The following is a 24,288-nucleotide window of genomic DNA, read 5'->3' as shown; positions in this document are numbered from 1 at the left end:
GCAGAATCAAGAGAACATTGTACAGAGAGACAGCCATACTGTTTAATGAAGAACTGTGATCAACTTAAGTATTCTCAACAATAGGATGAGCCAAGACAATTCCAAAGGACTATTGATGAAGTATATTATCTACCTCCAAATAAAGGAACTAATATTGATTGAACATAGACTGAAGCATGCTATTTTTCACTTTTTTCATTTTTTTTATTCAAGTTTTCTTAAACAAAATGAATAATATGGTAATGTTTTTCATAGTTGCACAGGGATAACATATCTACTTACTGTTTCAGGGAGGGGAGGGAAGGAAAGGAAGGAAGGAAGGATAGAATTTGGAAGTCAAAATTTTAAATAAAAATGTTTATTATTAAAAAAGTTAATTTTCTTATTATGCTAATGCAAGTTTTTTTTTTTTACAAATCAACTCTCTTACCTTAAACATCACTCTAAAAAGGCCATTCTCAACATTGTTGAGTCCTCACATGAAAAAATAAAAAGATGCTTCCTATCTTCTGTTTGTAATTTCTTTCCCTTTTATTTTCCACTCATGCCCACACCCAATTATTTGTTTGGTACTAACAGCAGAGGCACAGGTTGACACCATGAAAGCTATTTGGGGTTTTATAGACTTCAATTAAAACTCCTCTCTTTAGTATGTAGAAGTTTATATTTGTCAGCAGTAAGTTTTATTTGCCATTTGCCAGCATATTAACATAGAAGAGCCTATTTCTCTTAGAGTTAAATAGCACTAGTTGCTCAAGGGTCATAGTACACTCCAAGTATGCCCCCAAGCCTAGACCAGTTTGACAATGATTATATTGTTAAGGGCTCATTTAGATGTGGGTTAAAGGGAAAGTGAATGCAAAGCTGGTGGGAGGAATTCATTTGCCCATATTCACACTGAACTTTACATGATGAGAGCAGATGTCTTTGTGCCTACTCAAATTTTCAGCACACTGCCTATCCAATGTTCCTTACCCCTGACCTACCATCCCTCTCTAGAGGTGAAGCAAAAGTTCATGTCCTGGCTTCTTCAAACAGTGAGTATATCGAAACTTCCAGTCAGGCTGTCAATTACTGCCGGTTTAGGGGGCTATGGGAAAAGACTTTATGACCTTTTGGAAACAGAGAAGGAAAAAAAAGTTGGGAATATGTGAAATTAGGAGTTCCCATAACAAAAAAGAAACATGTTTTCCTTTGCTTTCAGCATTAGGCATTTGGGAGGTTAATTTTATAACACTTTGACTTAGGAAAATCTACTACCACACAGGCTGCTGAAAGAAAATATAATGCAAAGGGTGTTTGGTATTCACCATAACAGGTTGATGAAAAATCACAACTTTCCCCTAAAGAAATGCTACAAACATTGCTATGAAATAAATTTTTAAACTACCTTGTTCATCAATTGATATTTAGCACTGTCTCACTCACCTTAACCTTTTCAAAAAAGATACGTGAGAATGGTACTGAATCAGTAGCTCTATTTATCTAGCTAGCACTCTCAGTGAAGTCAGGAAACTGAACTCAGATTGGAGAATAGCCTTGTTTTTTCAATGGCCACATGTATTCTTGGGGAAAATCAGGTGAAAGGAAATAATAGGCATGCCTGACATTAAAGAAAATTTCAGCCATGCCTAATGCAAAGGAGAATTTGTTCATTAAGAATTCAGGGGTATGGCAATCTGACCCTCTGGTGGGTCAAGGTAATAGAGTCCTTCAAATGGTGGTTGAATACATGCAAATAAAATAAAATAGTTTATAACAGAAACAAATTTAATGTAAAATGATGACCCTCTTTACCTTCCCCGCCCCGCCCCCTTGGCATGGTTCTTCTCCTCATGTTAAATAATTTACTTTTGATTATTTTTCTTTTGTTTGACCACTCACTTTAAAATAGTTACTCCAGCTTATTATCTACTGGGCTATTCATTTATTAAGAGCCATAATATTTTATAGAGTTGGAAGGAGAACAACAGAGTACATATTCCATCCGTCAAATTAAGTGAAAATGCACTCAATGTGTAAACTTTATACCGCTAGCCTCAAGGTCAAAGGAATTGTGACTAGAATAGGATACCAAACCAGTGTCCTGAAAGTGCATTTTCCCTATGGAATTTTTTGCCCTTATTCACAAAATGAATACAACAGAATATTAAATCAGATCCCTCATAAACGGAATGGAATCTGTTATTTTATTTTAATCAGTTGTTCATTCAGGATATATTTAAAGCATATATATATATATATATATGTATGTATATATATACATAAATATATATGTATATGTATATATGTATATGTATTTATTTTCATATACACATATCTATTATATATATACACATATATAATAGCCCTTTATTTCTACTTTGCAGAGTTTATGAATATATTTTCCCCATTTCCTTATCTACTGAAGTAATCCCTGTAAAAAAAAATTAAAGGAGAAAAAAGGCATTTCAGCAAAATGAACCAACCCATCAGCCATGTCTGATGGTATATTCAATAGTCCATAACCCATAGATGTTGCCTCTTTAATGAAAGGAAGATCATTTGTTTTTCTACTCTTCTATCTTAAGTACATATTGTTGAGGATTTTTTAAATTTATTTATGTTTTATTGTAGTTATTGCTATTGTTTTTGTCCAGGATATATTTTTATCAGCAATAAAATATATCGGTGTTTTGATTTGGGTGTTGTGAATGGTGAGAAGCTTTTGGGAGAACTGGCAAAAAAGAGCATATTGCCAAAATAATTACTTGACACTTAAATTGAACAATTCAGGTTTAACCATTTTGGGTAACAAAAACAACAAGATTGCATTATTAAAACATCATAAGCCCAAAGTGCTCAAATGAAATTTGAACAATTTGAAGAGACTCCTCAATGAAGGGTATTCTCCTCCTCTCAACCACACATGCATCAGTGATAGTGAGTCTATTATCAGTCTCAAATAAAGTAAATCAATATTTATGCCAGCCAAGAAATCTGACTAATGCTAGGAATTATTGAATGGCAATCATATTTTAGAGCTTTAATTTTAAAAATAATTGTGGTATGACAGTGTTAGCAGGCAGTGCAGGAAATCAGAGAGGATCTCAAAAGTTTGCTATTTAATTCATTTAAAAAAAAGTTTTCATGACCTTTTTGATGCTCTTAGATGAAAACTAAATAATAGAATTAGTGAAAGTAATAGAAAGGTAATGAAAGCTACTATCACTCACTAGTGTAATTTCAATGGTCGTTTTTACTTCACAAGTCATTCCCAGTTCAGTCTAATTAACAGATAAGAATCAGGTGAAGAATAAGGTGAAAAATAATTTTAGAGCAGGTACAGTGGAAAGAGCACCAGACTTAGAATCCAAGGACTTCATGTCGATTTTGAACTGTGCTATTTACTTCTTGTGTGAACTTGGGGCAGTCCAGTGGCACAGTGGATAGAGTTCCAGACCTCAAGTCAGGAAGGGTGGAGTTCCAATCTAGTCTCAGACACTAACTGTATAACTCTGGACAAATCCCTCAAGGTCTCAGCTTCCACATCTGTAAAATGTGGAGGTTGGGCTCAGTGAACTCTGAAGCACCTTCCAGCTCTAAATCTATGAGTTCTGATCATTTCTTTTCAGTCTTCTTTGCTAGATTTTCAAAAGTTCCACTCCTAACCATGTGTATCACCCAAGGTTCTGTCTTGGCCATTCTTCGTTTCTCCTCCTATACTACTCATTTGATATTCTCATCAGCTTCCAATGGTTTTATAATCATCTTTATACAGATGACTTGCATATTTGTGTATCTACTCATAATCTATTTTCTGAGCTCCAATCTTGCTCTACCAGCTGCCTATGGAACATCTTGAACTAGATATCTTATGGTACCTTTCCCCTCATTAACATTCCCTCTTCCTTACTTTCCTATTACCATCAAGAATAACAACCATCTCCCCAGTCACTCAAGCATGAAACCTAGATGTCATCCTCTATTCCTATATCACAATCAACCTATATAGAATTTGTTGCCAAGTCTTGCCATTTCTAACTTAACAGCATCTCATGCATATTTCGTATTCTCTCAACTCACATAGCAGCCACTCTGATGCATGTCCCTCATCATCCATAGTCTCTGATTGGTCTCCCTGTCCTCTCCCCATTCTAATTCACCCTCAATTCAGTCCCCAAAGTAATTTTTCCAAAATGTAAGTCTAACAATGTCACTTCACCTTCCATTCAATAAAATCTATCATTACAAAGATCAAATATAAAATTCCCTTATGTTTATTTTTTTTTACAATTTATCTCTTAACCTAATGGAAGAGGTAACATGTAAACGACTATCTACAAATAAGATATATATTTGGATCATTTCGTGATTGTAACAGAAAAAAGATATCATTAAGGGGAACAAAAATGCTTCTTCCAGAATGAGAGACTTTAGTTGATACTGTAAGGAAGCCAGAGGTAAAATAAGAAGGGATAGGATTCTAGGAATAAGTGTAGAGGCAGGGAAAATGCATGATCAGGAGATAGAATCTTGTCAGAGGAACTCAAGACATAACACAGAGCAGGTGAGTTATGAGATCACTGGAAAGGTAAAAAGGGGACAGGAGCCTTGGCATACATTAAATGTTCGATAAATTGTAACTTACTGACTGATCTTATGATTCTATAAGTTTGTCTAATGAATTCTATCCTAGACTGCATCCTCTCTCTTTGGTTGTCCTTTTCCCCCCTTTATATGTCTGTATTAGTTTTACTTATTTATTGAATAAATAAAATATCTAAGACATTTACAACCTTTCCAGCAGAGGAAAAATCACTGGCTCTAAGGTAAAAAGACTTTGATTCAAATCCTACCTTTGATTCTTACTATCTATGAGGACTTGGGCACATTATCTAACCTCCCTGGCCCTCAGTCTCTTCAACCATAAAATGAGATGTGAGATTAATGGCCTCTAATATACCTTCCAGCTCCCAGCTCCTGATATGTGAATTTTCAATCCATTCAACTGACCTTTTTCAGTCTTTAGATGTTGCTATTTCTTCTTTTGGAGGCAGCTATGCAGGCAAAGACAATCACAAAACTCAACTAAAATAATATGTACATAATATGTAAATAATGTTCTTGTGTAGTATCTTTTAGTTTGTAAAAGGAAGAGTATTATGACTGGGTTGATGCCCTCTACCCACACATTCTAGGCTCCACTGAGTTCTTTCATTGCTCGTTCCCTAAACCAGTTCCTTTCGCTCCAAATCAGTTGCTTTAAAGTGCCCTTAGTGGCATTTACTTCTCCTCTCAATCTGCAGCTGCTATGGATGAGTACAGTACAGAAGAGGAGACACAGTAAATGATGGAGTTGAAAATGAAACAGTTGTAGGATTCATTACAAAGTCAGATGAGCTCTCTGTCATTTAAGTAGACAGGAAAGACTGACATTAAAATATGGTTCATTAAAAGTGAATTTGAGCCTGGCCATTCACAGTGCCAAAACATCTGGAGACTGGTCTAATTTATACTGAAGTGCCTTCAAAAATATTTGAACTCCTAACTAAACACAGGGGATTTGGCAAGTAAAAGGGCTTTTTTTTTTTTTGTACTTCAGGAATGTATTTATTTAGTTAGTTGTTTGTTTGTTTGTTTTTAAAGCTTCACTGTTCTGTCCTAGGTAACCCCTGATCATAAACTGCTTTTTAAGAAGCTACTTAGAGAATGACACTTACTTCCCACCCTTCAAATTTTACTTTGAATATATATTGACAAATAGTCCAGGAAAATACATATTTAAGAAAGCTCAGCTATACTGCATCTTTTTTTTTTAAACAGTTTGATCATCTTTGTCTACCTAAGGAAGCAGAGAATCAGTGCCTAGAAATGCAATAGTGAAATGTGTAACCAGATTGAATGGCTAGCTGTGGCTTGGAGCTGTCTTCTTGTCCTTTTATATAAAAAAGTATTGTAGGAATCACTCTAAGTAACATTTGTTTCCATTTCTCAGACCTTTTGAGAAGCTTCTATTATTTACACACATTTTCATATCATCTTTGACCTGTTTTGTTGTGTGTTTTTTTAATTCCTCTAAAGCATTTTTGTGGGCCATTAAGTAGTCAATTTTAGAGAAGTTAAAGAACCATCATAAACTCTGCTCTGGGGGATGTGAAGAGGAAATAAGTCAACAGTGTTACAAACACAAGTTCATAGATAGACCACTTAGGCAAAAATCAAGATTCTTTTTTCTTTAATGCTTACTAATGAAATCTGCCTTTATCTAAAACTAAGATTCACTCATCATCTCCTTTCAGCTGTTTGGAAAACCCTATTCTAATTGGAACAAAAGATACGGTGAACAAAATTGGCTCTATATTTTTCATCATACAAATATATTTTATTTACAGAGCCAATGGAGGCACATAGGTGGCATGGTGGATTGATTGCCCACTCAGCGTGGAGTCAGGAAGAACTTACTTTGAATCCAGATTCAGATACTTACTAGCTGGGTGAACATAGTCAAGTAACCTTTAGTCCCCCTTTTTTAGTTTCCTCAGTGATGAAATGGGGATAATAATAACACCTTGTAGGGTTATTGTGAGAATTGAATGAGATATTATTTACAAGGTAGTTTAATTGTTACCAGAAATTTTCCCCTTTTTCTTTCTCCTCTCAATATGGTAGGGGAGAAGGGAGAAAATAGATTTTTTTAATTTAAAAAATTAAATTTAAAAGAGAAAAAAACAAATTAAGAATATTACAAAGAAGCTTAAAGGTAGTTAAGGGATGTTATCTCAAATAGAGTTATACACTATAATTGACCTCAGTGGACAAGAGTAGGAAAAATGAATGGGTAGAGGTTGCAAAGAGACACATTTAGAATTATTACCAAAAAATACTCTTTAACATTGCTACTTTAGAAGGCAGTAGGTTCCCTATTACTGGGAATCTTTCTTCAATCAAACTTACTTGTTGAACATGTTGTAGGGGAGAATTTTTTTCACTGTCAGTAGGGTATGATGGTGTCAGGCTTTTCCCAACTCTGAGATTCTATTTGTTTTTGTTTTGAAAGTGATTCTTTTCTGTAACAATTGGAATGATGCCACCTATTGGAGACTTACTGTAGAAAAGCTCTGCCATAAGGTGAAGGTCTCTGAGGGCAAGACCATGAGTCTTTTCTTTGGCGTCAGGAAGTGACGTTTGCTTATGGGAGGAAGAAGAGGGAGCCTGGTGCTCTGATTGTGGCTCTTTCCTGGGGACTCTGATGGAAAGCGGAGCTAGGAATGCTCTCTCCCTTTAATAGATAGGAATCTAGGCCTTTTCTTCACTCTTTACCAAATTCTTATTTTCCTTAATAAATTCTTAAAAGCCCAACTCTTGCTAAAGCTTATAATTCATTGATGACCACTCATTAGATATTTTAGACACACTAGCTAGAATTTTAGCCTATACATTTCCCTATGAAGAAATACATTGCTACTGGGAGATGTCATTTTAATGCCACTAACTTAAAACGAAATTCATGGGTAACAGGGAAATATATTAGGTTGAAATAGTAATGAATTTTCAGTGGCAATTGGAATTAACATCATTCTTCATCAAATTCTCATAAACAGTTGTTTTTATTTCATTGTTAACAACTATGTGAGGTAGAGAGAGGGTATTTATTATCCCAATTTTCCAAATAAAAAGCTGGAATGGAACTTAGATTTACTCCCTTATTTATTGAGGAGAAAAATTAGATGCAGATAAATCATATTATTAGTAAAAAATTGAGAACTAGAAACAAGATGTCCTACTTTATAGTTCAGTGCTTTCTCCACCATGACAAGGAAGTATCCATCAATCTACTATACTTTACACAGAACATGCACACTATCTGTATATACAATACACATTAATTAATTTAAACTTTCATTAAGCAATTGCCATAGATAAATACTAATAGCAACTGAGGGAGAGTAAAAAAGACAAGAACCCATCTCTACCCTCAATGAGCTTACCGACTAGTATTCAACAAATAAAAGCAGAATAGCTTTCTTTTTTCATTGTTAATGTTACCTATCTAGAAAATATTGAATGCTTGAGAGGATGTGGGAGAGCTGGGATTCTCAACCACTCTTGTTAGCATTGTGAAAAGATCTAACCATTTTGGAGAGCAATTTGGAACTATGCCCAAAGGACTATAAAACTGTGCATACCCTTTCATCCAGGAATAATACTGCTAGGTTTAAATCTCAAAGATATCCCCCAAAATTTAAAAAAAAAGATCTATTTTTACAAAAATATTTAGAGCAGCACTTTTTGTGGTAGCTAAAAATTGGAAATCAAAGGAATACCCATCAATTGGGGAAGGGCTAAACACTCTGTAGTATATGATGGTGATGGGATATTATTGTGCTATAAGAAATGACAACCAGGATGATTTCAGAAAGGCCTAGAAAGACTTGTATGAACTGACATATAGTGAAGTGAACAGAACCAAGAGATCATTGTGCACAGAGACAGCAATATTGTTTGATGAAGAACTGTGAATGACTCAACTATTCTCAACAATACAATAATCCCAGAAAATCCCAAAGGATTAATTATGTAGCATACTAAACACCTCCAAAAAAAGAACTGGTATTGATTTAACACAGACTGAAGCATGATATTTTAAAATTTTCTTTCTTTTTTTCTTTTACTCAAGTTTTCTTGTACAAAAGGACTAATATGGTTATGTTTTACATAATACACATGTATAACCCATATTTGATTGATTACAGCCTCAGTGAGGGTTGAAGGGAAGGAGGCAAGGAGAAAACGGTAAAAATTGGAACTCAAAAGTATAAATAAAAATGTTTATTATTTTAAAAAGTAAAAGAAATATTACTTGTCACACAGTAGAGATTGGCTTTCCAAGTAGGGCAGAGGATAAGAAGTCTGCCAAGCAAGGATGAAACTAGCAGATACCTTGGACAATACCAACAAGGGGGTTAAAAAAAGAAAGAAAATTATAGAAAGATGCTCTAAGTCAGACAAGCAGAAATGCTAAATAGTTGACTTCAAAAAAGTTAGCTTAAGGTAAAATGAAAAGGTCCCATAGTTCTGAATGACTATGATGTAGATTCCAAGGAATCAGAGTTAGTAAAGGTAAAAGTAGCAAATGCTGAAACAGTAAATAAATATAAGATTTTATTCTAGGCCAGCATTTTTTTTCTCTGCATTATTTTCTATTGCTGGTTGGTTGGGGAATGGTCTGGAGTCAAAGAGCAAAAAAGTAATGAGAGATGCAAGAGAAGATGCAAGACCAGAAGTCTTGAGAAGATCTAAGAACTAAATTCTCATTAGCTTTATTTTGATCTTTTTTAAAACCTTGTGCTTACAGAATACACATATATACACACATCAATTTTGAGAGTAATGATTTATATTCATATTTTATTCTTACTACAGAAAGTCAATCATATTGCCCTGTTAAATGGATAATATATCCTTAAAAAGAAGAAAAATAGTAAAATGGCTAAAGAGCCTATTTTAGAGTTAGGAAGGCCTAGGTTAAAGCCCTAATTTGTAACATTTGCTGATTTCAAATGTATAAATGCTTACACTGAAAATAAAACCATCTTATTTTGGAATGTGCAACACACTCCTGGCTATAAGATATTATACACATTTTCACGTCCCTAGTTCCACTTTAATTCCATTATACCCATACAGGTATATGCCCACAACCATGTAATCCTTGACATAGCTACCACTGTCATTCACACCTTCAATAATGTTTCACCAAGGTAAACATATGGACAGTTAGAGGGACTTATCTGTTCATTTACCTTGGGATAACTAGACATAGAGATTATTTGTGACCCAAGAGCTGTAAATTATGAAAGCACACACACACATACACACATAAATGTAAACATGTATACACACATATGTACATAAATACACACATACATACATGTGTGTATATAATTATACCACCCCAAAACCACTGGAAAGCTTGAAATATTTGTGCTCAGCCTCTATTCCCCCTTTAGCCTAAATAGAATATAGTTCAATTTTGCCCTCTATTAACCTTGTCGGAGTGTGTTTTACTTCTCATCTTCAAATGTGCTTTTAAAAAAAAACCTGAATGTCTTGAAAACCTTGCACTGGCATAGAACATTTTTGGTTTTTTTAGTTTGCCATTGAGTGGATACTAAAAGTGGTCTTAGAACAAACAGATAGTTAACCCCCAGTCATGATGCAAATGCACTGTGTAGCCAGCACTCAGATTTATATTTCTATTATATGAAATTAGTATTGCATTTCTGGCTTTTCATACTCTCAAAGAAGTCATGTTTATCAAGGCAGTGTCTTGGGGCCTCTCAAACAGCTGTGCTGCTTTGAAACCTTCTGGAGTCCAGCTGGGAATGTGGATTGACAAGTATTTCAGGAATACTTCTGTAAAGATATGGGGAAACTAATAGGCTGCCACTTCTAGGATTTGTGTGATTTTTCAGCCTGTGAGGCTATTTTGAAAAGTTAGAGATGATTACTCAGTTTGTTATAGCAGCATTATGTAGGCAAAAATAAATGTCTTTGAAAACAAAACACATTATATGGATGCAAGGTAGTATTGGCAAGGATCTTTCAACAGCACAGATAAATCCAGTCAAGAAGATCCACCACATTTGTGGGTTCATGATTTACTATTGTTAATATTTAGGTTTCATTTTGGCAATCCAGGATCTTTGCATGTAAAGGTGCTGTATGTCGTAAGGAACTGGTCTATTTTGGAGAAGAAGATTTGATAGGACCCCATACTCTTCTTCAAACATTTGAAGAGCTGTTTGGTTGGGTTTTTTTGTTTTTTGTTTTTTAAGGACTAAACTAGTTCTGCAAGGTCATCAAGAGAAGAAATGAATTGCAGAGAGATAGATTGTGGCATCAAGTAAGGAAAAACCTCCTAATAATAGGAGCTTTTCAAAAGTGGATAGCCTCAAGTCTTAGAGGATTTCCTATGACTAGAAGTTTTCAAGCAGATGGAGATGAATAAATCCTTCTTTAGGTGGTCAGATAAGGGTTGAATCAAACCCATTCTCTCCCCCACCTTCCAACCTTGAGATTTTGCTGATGCTATGTGTATTTTACTACAATTTAGGTTAGGGGTGGTGGTGATGGTGCTATAACTCAGAATAGTCAAGGAGATCCAGATGAACATATGTATTAAATAAATCTCCTTCTTTATCTTGCCAATTTGAGGGATATGTAGATTTAAGCCTTCCTCTTTTAATTTATAAATGTGCCCTATGGAAGGTGAGGGGTGGGGAAGAAATACTTACTTTAGGGCTTGTGAAAGGTAAGCCTTATTCTTATGTTAATAGGAATTTCTTTTACCAGGTAATGAAGTAATACCTCATAACACTTAGGAAATAGGAGTTTATGATGAGGTTTGGGAAAAAGAAGGGGGAAAAACAATTGGTTGAATAGGCCTGAGTAGGATGGGTAATTTTGGATAGCCAGAAAAATCCCTATTGATATAAGAAACTTGTAAGATTTGAAAAAGCTTATTGGAGGAAAATAATATTTCCCTACTGTTGAAGAGCTGCCAGGGGAAGAGTCAGCTTTGTTCTCTGGTTTTATCTATATCTACATCTAGCTAGCTAGCTAGCTAACTTGTGAGAAGGAAAACCCCTCCAAGGTTAGCTTATGTTGTTCTTTATTACCATGTATGTCAAAGACTCTAATCATGTGGTATCACTTTCTATCATTCTCTTAGCATCTCATTTCTCCAGTTCCTTATTAGTTATATGACCCTGGACAAAATACTTAAACTCAACATCAGTTTCCCTCATCTGTAAAATGGGCATATATTAGCACCTACCTCATAAGGTTGTTGTGAGATTTAAATGAATTAACACATTTAAAGTTATTTTGAAAACCTTAAAGTTCTATATAAATGCTAAGTACTATTAACATGACATTTATAAGACAGCAACTGTGTACCCAGTTCATTATGGTCTAGAAAGCAATATGTAAATATATATATGTGTGTGTGTGTATACATATATATATATATATGTATATATCTGTGTGTATATGTATCTGTGTATCTATGTGTGTATAGATACAAATATACATGTACAGTGATTCCTCTCTAGCTGAAGGAAAACTAATTTGCCCTTGCCGAGTATTTTGCAACATTACTAAAATATTTTTGGTCTATAAATCCTCTCTTTGAAGGATGCCAGATAAGTCATCGTAGTAATAAGCTAAAAGAATAGTAACCACAAGGGGGCAGCTAGGTGTCTCAGTGGATAAAGCATCAGCCCTGGATTCAGGAGGACCTGAGTTCAAATTTGATCTCATACAGTTGACACTTACTAGCTATGTGACCCTGGGCAAGTCACTTAACCCTGACTGCAAGAAGGAGAAAAAAATAACCTAAGGGCACACTGATGCATATCTTTTTAATGAATAAAGATTTAACTAAATATGAGAATATTTAAAATAAATTTAGAATAAAGCAACTTATTTATCCAATTGAAATATTTTAAAAACTATAAATATAAGGTTATTTAATTTGAAGTAGAACTGTATAGAATAATGAAATAAACACTAGATTTAGACTAGGAAAATGGGTCATTAAATCCAACATTTTGTATTGGCTGCCTGTATGACTAGGGGCAAGTCACTTATTTGTCTCTGAGCATTTATTTACTCACTTATAAAATTGGGAAGTTATACTAGATGATTTCTGAGGTTCTCCCTATCATTAGCTCCTATAATATGATATTATCTAAATCAACATTCCTTTAATAATTAATTTAAACTAAAATATAATTTAAACTATATAGCAAAGGTCTACTGGGGGGAAAATGAGTCATACTCATCCTCCAGAATTTAATCTGGAGTTTATTAAGAGAAAAGAATTGTCTTTTTTCTGTATTTCTAACATGAAACCTCAAGGGATCTGAATTCATAATTACCACTTGTATGACCATTCACAAATTATTTAACTGCTCTGACCACATTTCCCTCATCTTAGAAATGGATATAATAATGCCTTATCAAAGGAAATCATGCATATTAAACATTTTTTTCAAATTTTAAAGTAGTGTATATCTATTGTTATATTTTTGTTATTATTGTTGTCATATCTATGAAGAATTACGGGGGACCTTAGAGAGCCATCTGGTCATATGTCCTCATTTTATTTAATTTTAATCTTAATAGTATTTTATTTTTCCTATTTACATGTAAAGACAGTTTTCAACATTCTTTTTTTTTTAATTAATTAATTAATTAATTAATTAATTTTTTTGGTGAGGCAATTGGAGTTAAGTGACTTGCCTAGGGTCGCACAACTAGTAAGTGTAAAGTGTCTGAGGCCGAATTTGTACTCAGGTCCTCCTGAATCCAGGGCCGGTGCTCTATCCACTACACCACCTAGCTGGCCCAATATTCATTTTTATAAGATTTTGAATTCCAAATTTTTCTCCCTCCCCATGATGGAAAGTGATCTGATATAGATTATAAACGTATAATCACATGAAAAATATTTCCAGCCTAGTCATTCTGTGAAAGAAGAATTAGAACAAAAGGGGAAAACATCAAAAAAGAAAAAAAAAACAGAAAAACTAAAAATAGTATGGTTCAATCTGTATTCAGCTACCACAGTTCTTTTGGAAATGGAGAGCATTTTCCATCATGAGTCCTTTGGATCATTGTACTGCTGAGAAGAGCAAAGTCTATTACAACTGATCATCACACAGTGTTGCTGTTACTATAGACCGTGTTCTCCACTTAAGTCACTCCACTTAAGTCTTTCCAGATTTTTATGAAATCTTCCTGCTCATTATTTGTTAAAGCACAATAGTATTCCATTACTTTAATATACCACAACTTGTTCAGCCATTCCCCAATTGATGGGCATCCCCTTACTTTCCAATTCTTTGCTACCACAAAAAGAGTTCGAGATATATTTTTGAACATATGTGTCCTTTTCCCTTTTTTATGATCTCTGTGGGATACAGACCTAGTAGTGATATTTCTGGGTCAAAGGGTATGCACAGCCTCATTGCACTTTTGGCATAGTTCCAAATTTTTCTCCAGAATGCTTGGATCTCACTTATTAGCTGTGTGACCCTGGGCAAGGCACTTAACCTTCATTATCCCACAAAAATTAAAACAAACAAACAGAATGTTTGTATCAGTTCACAACTCCACCAACAATGCATTGGTGTTCCAATTTTTTTTTTTACAGCATCTCCAACATTTATTATTTTCCATTTTTGTGATATTAGACAAACTGATAGGTGCAAGGTGGTACCTCAGAGTTCTTTTAATTTGCATTTCTCTAATCAATAGTGATTTAAAACATTTTTTCATATGCGATAGATAGCTTGGGTTTCTTCATCTGAAAACTGCTTGTTCATATCCTTTGACCATTTCTTAATTTGGGAATGATTTGTATTCTTCTACATGTGATTCAGTTCTCTATATGTTTTAGAAATGAGGCCTTTATCAGAAGTACTGGCTATAAAAATTGTTTCCCAGCTTTTTGTCTCCCTTCTAATTTTGAATGCATTGCTTCTATTTGTACAAAACCTTTTTAATTTAATTTAATAAAAATGATCCATTTTGCATTTCATAATATTCTCTATGTCCTGTTTGGTCATAAAATTTTCTCTTCTCCATAGAACTGAGAAGTAAATATTCCTTCCTCTCCTGATTTACATATAGTATCACCCTTCATGTCTAAATCATGTATTCATTTTGTCCTTATTTTGGTATACAGTGTAAGATGTTGGTCTATGCCTAGTTTCTACCCTACTATCTTTCAGTTTCCCCATCAGTTCTTGTCAAATAGTGAGTTATTATCCCAGAAGCTGGAGTCTTTGGATTTATCAAACAGTAGACTACTATAGTCATTTACTACTGTGTCTCCTGTGTGTAACCTATTCCAGTGATCTACTACAATAATTCATTCCTCACAGCTCTGAGCTTGCTCTATGCCCTGGGATGGCTTGTTCTAGTTGCATCTGTCCTGTGGGTGGTTCTCTAGCCGGAAGCTTTCCCTCTCAACCAGGGCTGGAGGGGGACTGGGGGAGGGGGGGCGGTGTCTCACAACTGGCCTGCTATGCCACCAGCCTACTGAGCCAGGACTGAGGGGCTTCAGCTGCTGATCTGTGTTATGCCCAAGTGCTTCTTGCTGACTTGCCCAGGCACCCTAATCACTATACTGTGATCCCCTTTTGCCTAAGTGAGACAGACCTATCCTGAAATCTTATAAATTATCTCAAGATAGAAGATTATTTCTCTCTGTCTTTTTGGTAGCTACAGAATCTGTTTAGGGGCTTAATTTAATGTTGTTTCTGAGGGAAACTCAGGAGAACTCAGGCAACTTCCTGGCTTCTCTCTGCCATCTTGGCTCTGCCTCCATATATCTGCATTTTAGAGATGAAGCTAAGGTTGTAGGACAAAGAAATAAGAGTCAATGGCAGGGGCAGCTAGGTGGTGCAGTGGATAGAGCACTGGTCCTGGATTCAGGAGGACCTGAGTTCAAATCTGGCCTCAGACACTTTACACACTTACTAGCTGTGTGACCCTGGGCAAGTCACTTAACCCCAATTGCCTCACCGAAAAAAAAAAAAAGAGTCAATGACAGAATTTGAAACAAGGATATCTGAATGGAGAGTAAGTGATATGATGATAATAATGATATCTGTTTTCATTAAGGATACCTTTTGAGGCTTCACTTTTATGAATATTTATATTAATAGTACTAACAGGTTGGTAAAAGAGATTTTTCTTTTTTTCTTCCCTAAACTCAGAACAAAACTAAACACCTGACTTAGAGTTTCTCAGTTCAAGTCTTTTTTTAAACTTTTAATAAAACTGAGGCATCATGACTAGTCTTATGTTTTCATTTGTCCTAACCAGGTGAAGGTGCATTGTATGGATGGTGACTCTTAAAGAATGCTCATTCATATTTCATATAGTATGTTTAAATCATGCTTTCATTATGTAACAATCCTAGCCTGCAACATGCATCTGTATAATCCTAAGCATTTCCTTGGTTTGCAACCCAGAAAATGTCAGTAGCTCATATCTCATGAGGTAAATGTTTAATTTTTAAAAATTTGATGCCATTCTGCCTCTCTCTCTTATTTCCTGCTCAAACATATCCCCATTACTTCTTACCTCCTGAGAAATAGATAGAGTGCTAAAATGTAAATAAATCCAATTTTAAACAGCCAAATGCATCTAATTTGAGGCTTTGGTGAATAATTTGGCTAGATTATACTGATTGTAAGGTACTTTTACTTTGCCAATAAACAGGAACTCATTTTGGTAAGCAGGATCTGAATATCAAATGCTAAATTAAAATATTGTGAAGGTATCAAGAATTTTCTCTTATGTCATTAGAGAAGAGATTCTAAAATAAGGTTATTTACTTACCAACTGTGATGAAAATCTATCCATTGAGTTTTTCTTACTCTGAGTTTGTTTGGTTTTTTTGGTGAGGCAATTGGGGTTAAGTGACTTGACTAGGGTCACACAGCTAGTAAGTGTTAAGTGTCTGAGGCCAGATTTGAACTCAGGTCCTTTTGACTCCAAGGCCAGTGCTCTATCCACTGTGCCACCTAGCTGCCCCCTCTGAGTTTATTTTGAGAAATGATCTTTACCTCTTGCTCAAAAAAAGTATTTATGAAACTTTGATAGGCACTACCTGCCATGTACAAAGGCATGATACAAAGATAGAAAGGAGCAAATATCATTAGAACCTCCCTTAAAATCCTATTACAGCACCTCATGAAAGTGACCCTGGATTCTAAAATGCTATGTCAATGAAGTTTAGGAAGCTCTGGTAGGTTTTAATCAAACTATAAAGGCTTCATAATTATGGATAAAGAACTCCATACTCATTCATTTCAGCTTAATTAAATAAGAATGTATTAATCACTTCTGGTATGCCAGATATTACTCCCTTAAGATAGAAACACACAAGTAAGACATTCTCTCCCCTCCAGGAGCTTATGGTCTATGAGGTGGGAGAGGGATTTACATAGATAACTGAATACAAAGTATTTACAGAATAATAAAAAGTAATCTCTGGTAATAAAAAATCACTAGCAATTTGGAGAATCTGAAAAGGATTCTTGTAGAGGGTAGTATTTTAGCTGAATCTTGAAGTAGGGATTCCAAAAAGGAGAGGTTAGGGAAGGGGACATTCTAGGCATAATAGATAGCCACCTAGCTCTGTTGAGAGTACTACCATCCTCACTCATCCATCACAATCTATGTGTTATCCTTGACTCCTCACTCCCTAACTTCCTGTATCTAATCTATTGCTAAAGCTTGCTGATTTACCTTTGAAATATCTCTTGAATATGCTGACTTCTCCTTTGTGACACTGCCACTACTCTGTAGTGGCTCATCATCTCTGGTTCTTTTCCATGCCATAAATCTTTTCTCCATGTTAAAAGTGGTTTTCCTAAAGATTTGACCATGTCACCTCCACAGCCCCCCACAATTGAATAAACTCCAGTGGATATCCATCACCTTCAGAACCAAATATACAATTCTCTATTTGGTGTTCAAAGACCTTCACAATTTCCCCTCCCCTTTCCACCCTGGCTGTCACCTTTTGAGGCTTCCTACTTCTTATATCCATTCATGAAATCTATGATCTACTGAATTTTCCCTCCCTTCTGTTCCTCAAACAAGACACTCCAGCTCCTACCTCTGGCCGTTATGTCTGGAATTCTGTCCCTTCTCATTTCCACCTTCTGATTTCCCTGGCTTCCTTCCTGTCTCAGCTAATACTCTTCCTTCTATAGGAAGGTTTTCCTGAACCCCTTTAATTCTGGAGTCTTCCTTCTTTTAATTTTTCCCTGGTTACCCTATACATAGCTTGTTGGTACATAATTGTTTACATATTCTCTCCCCATTAATCTGTTAGCTCCTTTTGTCTTTATTTGATTTCCTAGAGCTTAGTACAGTGCTTGGCATACATCAGGCAATTAATAAATGTTTACTGACTGACTGACAAGGGAGAGTTTTAATAAAATTGGCCTTATTGATACAATTTGTCTACCACAATGCTTCTTAAAGATTGCTCAGTAAATTATAAAAGATTTTGTTTGGTGGAAAGGGAACAATGCTGATTAAATTACTTGCCCTTGAAGTATCAAATAAAGAGTTCATGTTCCTATCTTTTTGTTGTTGTTGTTGTTGTTATTGTTGTTGTTGTTGTTAGTTTGTTTTTGTTTTTTTTGTGTTTTTTGGTGAGGCAATTGGGGTTAAGTGACTTGCCCAGGGTCACACAGCTAGTAAGTGTGTAAAGTGTCTGAGGCCGGATTTGAACTCAGGTCCTCCTGAATCCAGGACCAGTGTTCTAACCACTGTACCACCTAGCTGCCCCTCTTATCTGTTTTGATAGTCATGTGTATGTTTTTGCCTATTTTATCCACAGTTTCTTAATTGAGAGTTTTTTTGATACTCTTGACTATCCAGCATTGGAGATACAATCTCTAATAGCAAAGAAAGTCTCAGTGGCAAAGAAACTGAGAGAAACTAAATGGCACAGAACTCTAGGATCATGAGTTTGACTCTAGTTTCATTAGCCTAACAACCTGATCATCCTTGCTAATGGGACCTGGAACAGACTAGAATAGGGAAAAATAATAGTTGAACTTATAATTAAATAGGAGTCATACCTTCCTGTACATCTATCACATCAGTGACTACTTCAAACTGTCAGTATCATAAAGGTCCCTTTCAAAAAATCTCTTAATGTTCTGATGAATAGCCATTCATTTGGCATGATTGTTCAGCCTGGCCAAGTTCCGCTGTGATCCTAGGCCTGTATCTGTTATTCTATGGCAAGAAAAAAAGAACAGTGGCTATGATCCTAAAAAAACTAATTGTAAGACTCCCAGAAATATAATGAAGTTGAATTTGAATGTTGCTGCTGCTCATGACTAAAAATAACAACAAACAACAGACATAAATGCTGCTGATTGCTTTGAGGGGTGAAAAACATTGAAATGAAATATTGCAAGGGTACAACTAGAATAGAATTTTAGACCTGGTAGGAACCTCAGTCATCACTGAGTGCAACCTCCTGGTTTTATAGATGATGAAAGAGACAGGGAGAGGTTAAGTGACTTGCCAACATCATCATATAGCTAAATTGGTGACAGAGATGGCACTAGAATCCAGTTTTCCAACTCAAAGGTTAATATTCTTTCAAATATGCAATGATGTCTTTCTAGAATAGTTTTACTACTTTCAGTGGTGGCCTATTAGCAACATCTTTCCCTAGGGATACTAATTAGAATGACGGTGTTATTGAATCATTAGTTTATAGCACAAATCAACAGATCAATCAATAAACACTCATTAAACAAATAAACATGGAATATTATAAGGAATTTGCTATTTTATATAAAAATTAGGTCAGTCAGTCAACAAGCAATATTCTCATTAGTGAAAGTCTGAGACTGTCATAACTATAATATAACTGAGAAGTCACTCATTTTATGGATGAAGAAACTGAGATTCAGAATTCCAATGTGTCTTAGTCAGGATAATCTGAATTTACAATAGCCTAAGATTAGAAGCTTGGTCTATGGACTTCTAAAGTTTAAAGCTCTTTTTACCACCTCACAGTTTTCTAGGAGTTTTGGTAAATAAATATTAAATCTGGGGAGATGTCATGATATTCATCATAAATAAGAAAGAAAAGCAATTTATTTTGGAATTATGGTGTCAGATTTTTAATAATCCTTTGATTTCCTGAACCCTAAACTTAAGTTCTCTGAAATGTTTAGCTAACATATGTATATTATGCCTAATATTCAAATTCCTAAAATAGGTACAAGTAGTTCATGAATAAATGAGTTCCATGAACTTTTTTTTTTTTTTTTGGTGAGGTAATTGGGGTTAAGTGACTTGCCCAGGCTCACACAGCTAGTAAGTGTCAAGTGTCTGAGGCAAGATTTGAACTCAGGTCCTCCTGACTCCAGGGCCAGTACTCTATCCACTGCACCACCTAGCTGCCCATGAACTTTAAAAATTTTAGTATTTTGAATATAATTGATTTCCTTGGCAATTCCTATGTATTTTATGTATATTATATATTTAAGTATATTATTTTGTTTCCTTGACAGTTCCTATGTATTTTGTTTTATGTATTTAAATATATTATTCTTTTTTTTTTGTTACTTTATTTTTTTATTTTTTTTGTGGGCAATGAGGGTTAAGTGACTTGCCCAGGGTCACACAGCTAGTATCAAGTATCTGAGGCCTAATTTGAACCTGGGTACTCCTGAATCTAGGGCCAGTGTTATATCCACTTCACCACCTAGTTGCCACCTTCAATATATTATTTTGAGGAGTCAGTATGTTTCATCAGGCATCCAAATGAGTTCATGATACAAAAAAAAATGTTAAGAACATGATATAAGCTATAAACACTAAAATGTCAAGCATGTGGGAAATGACATCACACATATTCAGGGGGAAGTCACAAAGTCATTATTTTTGTTTGTTTTTGTTTCATTTATTTGTGTGCTTCTATTTCATTCAGACTTGTGATTTCATTGTTGAAGAGAAGTTCCAGTGAGTAAACTACCTCTATCAATGCAGATTATGAACTGCATTGTAACATGTTTTTAGAGGATTTCCTGGGGGTATTGAGAAGCTAAATGATTTCCTAAAAATTATGTAACCCTTAGAGACAGAAAATGAGCACATGCTTTCTGGCTCTTATTTCAGCTCTCTGTCCACCTTATTGTCCTGCCTTTATTCATCCAGCCAGAGATAGGTATGAGGGAAAAACAAACTAAAGAACAACGAATATGGTGCCAGGGAAATTTACTCTTAAGTAGTAAGTCTCTCTTGCATATAACCTTATAATTTTAAGCTAACCAGGTATACTGTCTGACATTTCAAACATAATTATTCATCTTAAACGAATTTCCTAAGTTAGCAAAGCTAGCAAGAAATGCTGAAATGGTCTTCAGTTTCTCTCCAGAGAATTAGAATTACAGTATTGTTATTTGTCATTTAAAAGTTTAGCATGATTCCAGCTCTCTCTCTCTCTCTCTCTCTCTCTCTCTCTTTTGCTCTCAGTCTCACTCTCGTTCTCGTTCAATCTTTCTCTCTCTCTCTTGTTCTCGCTCTCGCTTTCACTTTCTATTGCCCTCTGTTTTCTCTGTTCTTTCTCTCTCCCTGTCTCTCTGTCTCTGTCTCTCTCTGTATCTCTGTCTCTGTGTCTCCGTCTCTCTGTGTGTCTCTCTCTCTGTCTGCTTCTCTCACCCACCCCTGAGAAGAACTGCATTAGAGATACACTAATCTAAAAAAATTGACAACAGGAGCACTATCCTTTGTCTTATACTACACTGGAGTAGATTTCAGTCTAACTTGGGAGACTGACTTGGAACAACTAGAGAACAATTGAGCACCAAGGTTTACTATAAGTATTTCTAAGGTTTGCTAATTAGCCAAAAGCATCACAGGAATTCAGGAAAAAGAGAAAGTAAGAGCTGAAGGATGCTGAAGGAACTGAGAGTCAAAACAGAACAAAAGAAAATCCCAAATAACTTTGTGCTCCCATCTTTATTCTTCCACCAACTTCTTGTGTGGGCAACTTGAGCAAGCCTCAGTTTTCTCAACTATAAAAAAGAGGGAGGTGAAATAAAAGTTTCAATATGCATATTGAGTGCTAACTGTGGACTGAGGAAGACCTGGTCCAGATTCTAACACAAACTAGTGTGATCTTAGGCAAGTTATTTAACCTCCATGTGGCTTAGCTTCCTTTACTGTAGAATGGGGATAATAATAGAATCTACCTGCTAGAACTGTTATGAGGGTTAAATGAGATATTGTTTATAAAACAGTACAGTACCTAGCACATAGTAGATATTTAATAAGTGATTATTTTAAATATATGAATAATATATACACACATATATGTGCACATACACACACATATGTGATAATTCTATATGTAAATATAGAATAGTTACATAATATGAAACATATATAGTTGTGGGATTTGATATTATATGCATACATACTTTATACATACAGACACATACACATACAATATTAGTCAGTTTGGTATAGTGACTAAAAAGCTAGTTTTAGAACAATGACCACCTTGTTTCAAGTGCTACCACTGAACAATCCTGACATTAATGCTGTTTAAGTTACTTAATATCCCAGTGGCCAAGGAAACTCTCTAATGAATAGTTACAAGAAATATGCCAATCTGAATTCATAGGCATTTCCTCATCCTCAATTTTCTGCATTGATTATCACATTTCTAGAACATGTGCTGCATCATATTATTGGGGAATGGGGGGTCTAGAAAATTCTATCATTATTGAGAAAAATTCCATATAGTTGATTATTCTCTATGTAATATAGAGAAACATGATGGAGAAATGTGGGAAAATATGGAAGAAAATAATGATGGAAAGAACACAGCTTTGGAGTCAGAGGACTTGGGTTCAAATCTCAACTTTTATACTTATACCTGTGTGACATTGGACGTATTGCTTAACTTCCTTGGACTAAGACTAGATGACTCTGAGGTCCTCACTGGCCCTAAATGTATGTTCTAATTATTAATGGATACATATTTGGTATTTTTAAAAGGTAGTACAAATCCTAACAGATGCTTCCTATCTGAATGCAGCACTTCCTTAACTGAAGAAGTCACTTAATCTCACAATCTCAGTTTGATGTAGGGGTGGGTTTAATTGATCAAATTTAATTAATCAGATTGATCATGAGGCATCCCAAAGGATTACAAGACTCAGAGACTCAGTTTCCCAAATTTTATTGCAATACTGTGAGTGACCACAGGGAGACCACCATGGAGGTGTCTCGAATATGGGGAAGAAAAATAATTATATTTATAGTGAGAAAAAGTAAATTATCTCTTCATTATCTTAATTTCCTCCTTGTGCGAGGTTTCTGGGAAGTCTTATTCTAATTTGGACTTCCTGGGTTCCTAAAACAACCACTGAGGTAGGTACCTTTTTCCTTGGAGGTGTGTTTTTGGCAGTTTACACTTCATAAGGGGAACCTAAGGACACATTTGGCCTTCTCTAAACATGTTCCTAAAGACATGCTTAAACTTGTCAGATCCAGAGGGTCTCTGTGTTTATGATCTTTTTACTTAAGATCTGATGTCTAGGTGTCCTGTCATCTAGGAATATTAATGGCTACTAATGGTTAATGGTCTCTAGTTGCTTTCTTTGTTGATGGTAAGGGTTGATAGGGACAAACCCTCTTGGTTACAGTAAAAATACAAAGTTTAGTTTCTCTGTTAACCCTTTTAGGTACTATTGATAAGGACTCCAGACTCAATTTAATTGTAATCTTTTTGCTTCCTCCATCAAGGTTCTTCATCTGTAAAATGGGGACAATAATAGCACCTACCTCCCCACCCCCCATGAGCCCCCTTCCAGGGTTGTTGTGAGGATCAGATAAGATAAGGCATGTAAAATAAATGTAGAACAGTGGTTAAATTACTTGCCTTAAATTTCACTTGGTCATTTCCCTAACTAAAGATATATAATTTTGAAATACTGTTGGCTACATGCTAGCAAAAAACAATTCTTTGCAAAAAACAAGGTAGCACCTATCCTTTGTCAGAATTTAACAATCTAGCAGGTCTTATTTTGAATTGGAAAGTGACATAGCCCTGGGCAGTGGTCTACATTCTTCAGCAAAAAAAGAGAAAAACAAAACACAAACACAACAAAGCAAAACAAAACAACAAAGCAATAGAAGGGGATTTCACTATTTTTTTAAAGGTTGCATACACACAGATTGTTTGACATTTTGCATTACTGAATCATTTGCTGAATTTTAATACTGTTCCTTCAGGAAGATTTTGTAAGTAAGCCAAACCTCAGTTTCTGGATTGATGTTCAAACTGAATATTCTCACCCAAACTGCAGGTACATGACCAAAACATTCTCAATCCCTGTAATTATTAGGCTCCTAAATTTGCCAATGGCCATTACACTGCAACACCAAGAACAACTGCTGGAATTTCAAGGTCTAAGACTAACATTCCCTCTTTCTAAAGAAAACATAGTTTCCCCCACACCAATCTTTTTTTTTTTAATGTTATAGCCAATTATTTGGGGAAAAAAATCATTTTTACGTGCAACAGCTAGGTGGTACAGTAGATTGAGCATTGGACTTGGAATCAGAGAGACTTTAGTTCAAATCCTGACAGATGCTTCCTAGCTGTGCAACTCTGAAAAAGTCATTTAGCCCCTCACAGCCTTGATTTCCTTATCTGTCAAGTAGGTAGTA

Source organism: Dromiciops gliroides, chromosome 2, assembly GCF_019393635.1.
Source record: "Dromiciops gliroides isolate mDroGli1 chromosome 2, mDroGli1.pri, whole genome shotgun sequence".
Taxonomy (NCBI): domain Eukaryota; kingdom Metazoa; phylum Chordata; class Mammalia; order Microbiotheria; family Microbiotheriidae; genus Dromiciops; species Dromiciops gliroides.
This window is presented reverse-complemented; position numbering follows the sequence as displayed.